The sequence below is a fragment of the Lactuca serriola genome, chromosome 3 (genome assembly GCF_051521515.1).
Source record: "Lactuca serriola cultivar US96UC23 chromosome 3, Lser_US96UC23_V15, whole genome shotgun sequence".
In the NCBI taxonomy this organism is placed as follows: domain Eukaryota; kingdom Viridiplantae; phylum Streptophyta; class Magnoliopsida; order Asterales; family Asteraceae; genus Lactuca; species Lactuca serriola.
In genome coordinates, this window is record NC_136410.1 from 164,326,439 (window position 1) to 164,333,830 (window position 7,392).

Below are 7,392 nucleotides of genomic sequence, written 5' to 3' on the forward strand. Positions count from 1 at the left end.
AAATATAGCCTGATCAACTATATTTACCCAAGGTGTGACTAGCATGTGCTAGGAAATAGTTGTGGTGAACAACGAGTCTAACACTTACTGATATGTGCATATTTAGTGTGTATCAAGTATAGTTTTTTATTCATATATTAGCTAAATTATCGCATATTATGGACAAAAGGTACTTAAAAGTGTTAAATTATGTTTTTCAGTCCAAAGATGAAGCTCGGAAGCAAAAGGAAGCAGGAGAAGCGGTTAGGAGCTCGAGAATGGAATAAAGAAGAAAAACACTAAAAATGGCACCTACTCGGCGAGTCAGATAGACTACTCGGCGAGTCCAGTCGAAGAATCAGAAAGATAATGACTCGGGATTCCAGATAGTTATCGCAATACGGGGAATGTGAGAGGGACTCGACGAGTCACCACTTGACTCGACGAGTCAGATAGACTACTCGGCAATTAATCCTACCAATCAATCAAACCATATTGTCAACTTTGTATCCCCAAACAGAAGTATAAAGGTTTTAGTTCATAATTAAAGTAAATAACAGCAAACAAACAAAGTCAAGTTGCTTAATCATAATGATAAAACAAAAGAATAAGTGGAATGATGAAATTTTTCCTTAACTTCCAATCTTTTTTCTTCAAGGTTTCTTCAAATTTCTCAAGTCCAATCTCAAAAGGTAACAAATTTCTTCTTGTTTTCTTTTAAGAACGTGATTATAAGGCCATCTATGGTAGCAATTGCATGAAAAACCCGTTTTTGAAAAGTACTAAATTTCTAGGGTTTTGATTTTTCATGAATTATGTTGTTTTGACTGCTTATTCTGGCATTAATATCTTAATAGTAAGTGCTTAGACAAAACCCTTGACAAAATTTCCAGGTTTCATGGTCTAGTCTTCATCAACCCGTCGACTGACTCGTGCAGTTCGCGCGACTCGTCGAGTCGAGCCTGGACTCGACGAGTCGAGTCGAGAAACATATGGGAGATATTTTTTAATTGTATTTTGTGTTTTCTGGGTTTTGTGTATTTGTTTTGCAGAAATCATGTTCAGAAGGGGACAAAGTTCCAGTGGCAACCAAGGGATTTTCCATGGCTAAACTTCCCACAAATTGAGTCCGCTTCGACATTGCGGAAATGGAAGAAGAAGCTGGCTGATATCAAGAAGAAGGAGGTCTATGTGCCCAACCGGATAGATTGGGAGTGGCTGCAGAATGTTCGCTATGAGGAGGAATTAGCTCCTTATCTTTTGAAGGAGTTTCACCATGAAGGCGAAACAATGGTTTGTGACGGGTGGAGCCGGGTCTTCCGTATTCAAGAGCCGGTTTATTTGGAGCTTTGTTTGGAGTTTTTCTCCACGGTATCTTTCACCAGGCGGAGTGGATGTTTATCACCCGGCCAACTTTAGTTTTTGTCTTGGGGGAGAGTTTCATCAATGCTCTGTGGTGGATCTTGCCTGTCGATTAGGGGTTTATGATCAGCCCTTGGTCTCAACGCACATCTTTCGGGCCTTTTTGGCACAAACCCATATGGTGTTTCCCGAAGGAGTTACGAGTATGGGCTGGTGGAATACTATTGGTAACAAAGTCTATATTCCAAAGTCAGCACAGGAAGGGAGCATTCGATCCCCAACACACCGCCTCATACACCGCCTCATTTCATCTACCATCAATCAAAGAAAGGATGATGACAAGATTTCCAACCTCGACGTCTTCTATTTATGGAGCATCATTACACCTGGCGTCTTTTGAAACATTCCTTGGTGTCTAGCTTCATATCTCTCGGAGGGTGCGATAAAGGATCGCAAAACTTCCCGAATTAATGGTGGGATGTTTGTCACCCGGTTGGCCAACTCATTCGGGTTGATGAACCGCGGTGCATGGAACTTCATGACATTGATCCCTACACCTCCGTTCAATCCAATTCTTTTCCGGAGAGCGAGGATTATTGAAGATTATGGAGGTGGCCATTATGCCATCCCGAATGATGACTCCGTTGTTGGTCCCGAAGCACCGGGAAGAAGGGTTAGATCAAGAAGAGAGTGGGATGTGCAGGACGAGCCGCCGGTGATTCCGGTTGAGAATGAAGATGTACCAATGGATTGGTACAATGTAGAGATGAGGCGACTACAGGATAGAATGGCACGGGGTTTGAATTTTAGCAACCAATCTCATATCCGACTTTTTGACCACTTCAACATCCCATATATTGATGGTGGCAATTATCCATTTATTCCTTCATGGGATGAGGTGATTGGTGTGAGAAAAAGTGGTGCAGGAGGAAGTGGAGCAGCCGTGGATGATGATGAGGAAGAAGATTGATTTGTTTGTGTTTTAATCAAACAATTTTTATTTTCTGTTTTTATTTTTTTTATTTGGTGTGTATGACTTGTTCAAGACATTTATTTTGTTTAATGATTGTGTGCATTAGTTATTTTTCAGGATTGGATTAGGATTGCTTGCTTAGGAAGGGTTTAAATTCATAGCGAACGGGTGTTATAACGAGTGAAAGCGAGTCAAGGAAGCGGAACGTTAACGTCAAAGTGTCGAGTCCGATCCCTAGGGGTATGAGCAATTGAGTCTAAAAGTGAGGAAGAGTTAGAAGAGTTCTTAGAGGCTGACAAAGTTGCAAAATGCCAATTTTTTCGTTCAGTGGCCTACTCGTCGAGTGCACTTAACTGACTCGACGAGTCGCCTTGTATTTCCACACATTCTAAGATGGCCGCGCTGGTACTCGACGAGTCCAGCATATGACTCGACGAGTCCACCATATGACTCAACGAGTCAATCATTTTTATACCAAAGGACTGTTGCATTGATGCTGCTAGGTGTACCACTTGATCACTTATTCTTCCATATCAATGCCTGAAGACTTTGCACTGTTTTACCTGCATATTTGGAGCGACCCACACGAGACGAGACACCCAAGGCATGGATGAGATGTTACCATGTCTAAAGTCAATTGAAGTTGGAGCTTAAATGAAAGTGATCAACCTATCCACTGCTATCCCAAGGGAGTTTGTTCTAATTCCCTCTTTAGTTTCTTTTTATGTTTTTATGCATAATATGCAATGAGGGCATTGCATCAAGTAAGTCTAGGGTAGGGGGTTGGTTACATAATAGACAAATTAGAGTCTTAATTTAAATTTAGGTTAATTTTAAAAAAAAAAATTGCATACCAAAAGTATTACTTAGGACTTATTTAGAAAATTTTGGTAAAAAAAATTAGGATTCTATGTTAGAATTGTATTTGATGATTGTATGAAAACCCAAATGTTTAGTTGAGCCTATATACGTTCTAGTGCATTTGTGGCTTCCTTATTCCAGTGAAATCATGGTACAAAAACACGACCTTGCTCAGCCTAAGGGATGCAATACGTTTAGCAGCCTAAACCTGAAATGTATCCAGGAAAATTTTTATCGTTAGCCAATAAAGGTTTAGATTGTGCGCCCCTGCTTAAGCATGTAGGGATTTGAGTGACAAAAGTGAGATATACATGTAAAAAAAAAAGAGAGAGAATTACTAGAAAAGTCGTAAGAATTTTGGAGCAAATAAAGTGAAGATCTAAAGATCAAAATTCCAAGAAATCCAAAAAGTTGAAGATACCAAAAATCAATCAATACAAGGTGGTGAATTCAAAGATATCAAGGATCAAATTATCAAGGAAGTGAAGAATTCAAAGAGCTCCATAGTGGTATCGAAAAATTGTAATTCTAGATTATGTATGCTTGGGTTGCTCAATTAAAAATACCTTGAGGGTAAGAGGTTTTCTGAGGATGGATTCGGAGGGTTGCATAAAATGAGGATAGTTCGGGGTGAGTGGGCGAATGTTTATGAGGATTGTGAGTATTTGGAGTATGGGGGGTTTTTAGGAAAAAATTTAGACACAAATGCATGCGTTGCGGTCTTGGCATAATGGCTGGGTTAGATTGGAGTTGTCATACATAATTCTAATGTCTTAAAATTCAGTTTTGCTTGGGGGCAAGCAAAAGTCAAGTGTGGGGTATTTTTATATGTGCATATTTATTGTGTATCAAGTATAGTTTTTTATTCATATATTAGCTAAATTATCGCATATTATGGACAAAAGGTACTTAAAAGTGTTAAATTATATTTTTCAGTCCAAAGATGAAGCTCGGAAGCAAAAGGAAGCAGGAGAAGCGGTTAGGGGCTCGAGAATGGAATAAAGAAGAAAAACACTAAAAATGGCACCTACTCGGCGAGTCAGATAGACTACTCGGCGAGTCCAGTCGAAGAATCAGAAAGATAATGACTCGGGATTCCAGATAGTTATCGCAATACGGGGAATGTGAGAGGGACTCGACGAGTCACCACTTGACTCGACGAGTCGATTCGCTTATTTAAAGATAATTCCACAGATCGATTAGAGGGAGTTCTAGGACGATTCAGAAGTGCTTTGCTACGATTGAGAAGCCAGAAAAACCCTAGAAGTCGACGAAGAAAGCTGGAATTCAATTCCGGGGAGTAATTAAGGCAAAATTTCATCATTCCACTTATTCTTTTGTTTTATCATTATGATTAAGCAACTTGACTTTGTTTGTTTGCTGTTATTTACTTTAATTATGAACTAAAACCTTTAGACTTCTGTTTGGGGATACAAAGTTGATAATATGGTTTGATTGATTGGTAGGATTAATTCCAAGTTGGTGAATTTTTGTTATTTTAGCTTGCTAAAGAACCTTGTGTGTGAATAATAATTAATTTTCTGTTAATAGGAAGATAATTGATTAGCATGAACATCTATTGATTATTGACCTCATATGATATGTGACCACTATACTATATGTCTAGGATTAATGAATATGAAACTAGAATTAATAAGAAAATTGAGTAAATTTATGTGCAAGCTTGTAAGATGACCATCAAACAAGAGGTTAATTAAAAATAATAAATTAATTAGCTATTGCAAGTCTAACTTAACCCGAATAATTAATCTAGTGAATATAATTAAATTAGACAATTGGCCACTGTTTGAGTTAGTTTATTTGCTAAGGATTAGGGTAGTGAACATGAACCTAATCACTTGAATCGGTAACCAACGAAATAATTAATCCATTGCACTATTACCTTGAAATCAACCTTAGAGTTAACCAAGTTGAACTAAACAGAAGTTCCTTTCCAATTATTGAATCAAGTTAAGTCGTTATTTTCTAGTCTCAAATTAGTAATGGTTAGTAAGTTTCTAGTCTTGTAAAACTAGAGAAAAACTCCTATTTCTTAATTAACTTAGATAGAATTAGTTTTTTAATTTAATTTGCCGTTCCCTGTGTTCGATACCCTGCTTATTTAGTTATACCACAATTGATAGGTTCACTGCCTTTTGTGTGTTATTAGATAATTAAAGTAGGTTTAAAACTAAGTGAGTTTTACACACATCAAGTTTTTGGCGCCGTTGCCGGGGAACGGTTCTAAAATTAGCATTAAAAATCTAATTTAATCGATCCTTTGTGTGAAATTTATCTTACACAAAGTTAATTTATGTTTATGTTTTTAGGTAGTAAAAAAAAAAAAAAAAAAAAAAAAACTGATTTTACCTTGGACTCGCCGAGTGCATTCGCCCAGACTCGGCGAGTACGACGCTAAATCAGCTTTAATTTTTTTGTTCTTTTTACGCGTTTTCTGTTTTGTTTGCAGTTGTTTCATGACCCGAGGATCTGATACACCTCTGGTTCCCCCTCTTGAAGATCCGGAAACCGCATTAAGAAGGAACAAAGGCAAAACCGTTGGAGAATCCGCTTCTTCAAAGAACTCAGCACTCAAAAACCTCAAATCCGTTTTTAGCAAGAAAAGGAGCAGCAAATCAGGAGCACCCAGTGCCTCGTTGACAATTGAAGACCCGATTCAAAAAGACACCGAGTACGAGACCGAGGAAGAAAACGAACCCACATACGAGCACACATCCGAATTTGAAGACGATTTAGCCACCGCTATGGCTAATATTGACGAAATCCCCATGGGGGAATGGAAGAAGAGGATGCGTGATGACACCGGCCCGGGACTTGTGCAACCCGCAATTCCTGCAACCGCTACTTTTGAGCTAAAGGGCCATATTCTCGCTCAACTCAAGGAGATTCCTTTTCACGGGAGAGATCACGAAGACGCCTATAAGCACTTGGATGAAGTAAATGATGTGGCTGATTACTTCAATGTACCCAATGTGCCTCGCGGGATCCAGCTTCTTCGCATGCTTCCTGTCACGTTTAAAGGAGCTGCAAAAGATTGGTTAAAGTCACTTCCTCCCGGATCGGTCACCACATGGGCCAAGATGTAAGAAGAGTTCATAAACCATTTCTGCCCACCTTCCAAGATAGCCAAGCTAAAGAAAGCCATTGCCAACTTCGAGCAACAACCCGGAGAATCTCTTTATGAAGCTTGGGAAAGGTACAAGAGCCTACTTAGAAATTGCCCACACCATGACCTTAATAGCCAACAAGAGGTCTCCATCTTTTATGATGGAGTTAATGTCACCACAAGGCAACTACTCGATTCACAAGGCCCGCTCACCAGAAAGTCTCCTCCATAAATAAAGGAATTAATTGAAGAATTCTCCAAGCATTGTAGAGAATACCACAATCCGAGGAATGAAGTGAGTCGTGGAGCAGTGAACTCGGTGAATGATAGCATGGCGGTGGTAATAGCTAAGCTCGATAGCCTAGACCAAAGAATGACAAAACTGGATCAAACAATCCATGCTATTAGGGTAGGATGCGAAAATTGTGGCGGCTCCCACCTCACCAAGGATTGTGATCGAGACGAAAACGGAAATAAAAAGGCTCAAGTATTTTATTCTAGTGGCGATAGATACGACGAAGATTGGAGGAAACCGAAGAAGGAATGGCTCCCATACGAAGAATATAAAAAGGCTAAGGAGGAGAAATACAAACAGAAGGAGAGGGGATTCTATCAAAAGGAAGAGCCGGTGATGGAAAAGAAGGCCAATTTAGAAGATATGCTCACAAGATTCATAACCGTGTCCGAGAAAAGACACAATGATCACGATGTAGCAATGCAAGAAACCAGAAACATATTGAGGAATCAACAAGCATCCATTCTCAACATTGAGAAACAACTGGGACAACTTGCACATCAAGTGAATGAAAGAAGATCGGGCCAACTTCCAAAACCCAATCCAAGAATGGAGAATGTAAGTGTGATAACCTCCAGCAGTGAAGGAACATTTACAGAAGCACTAAGGATCTCCAAGAAGAAGCAAGAAATGGTAGAAGAATCGGACCCAGCAAAACCCGACTCGACTCGCAGAGTCACTCCATTGGACTCGATGAGTCCATGCGCAATTGATACACCTGTCAGTTCTTTGAAGCCTTATAATCCTCCGCTGCCATACCCAATCAAAGCCATGCCTGCAGAAAAAGTAGAAGCA

The 7,392-nt window shown here is 39.5% G+C and overlaps 1 non-coding gene across 1 annotated transcript; it reads right to left on the minus strand.

Annotated features, from left to right (window-relative positions):
* Window positions 1–6,324: 6,324 nt before the first annotated feature.
* Window positions 6,325–6,431, minus strand: LOC145096474 (small nucleolar RNA R71). Its single transcript, XR_013703881.1, has one exon. It is a non-coding gene; the product is annotated as a small nucleolar RNA R71 (small nucleolar RNA).
* Window positions 6,432–7,392: the final 961 nt, after the last annotated feature.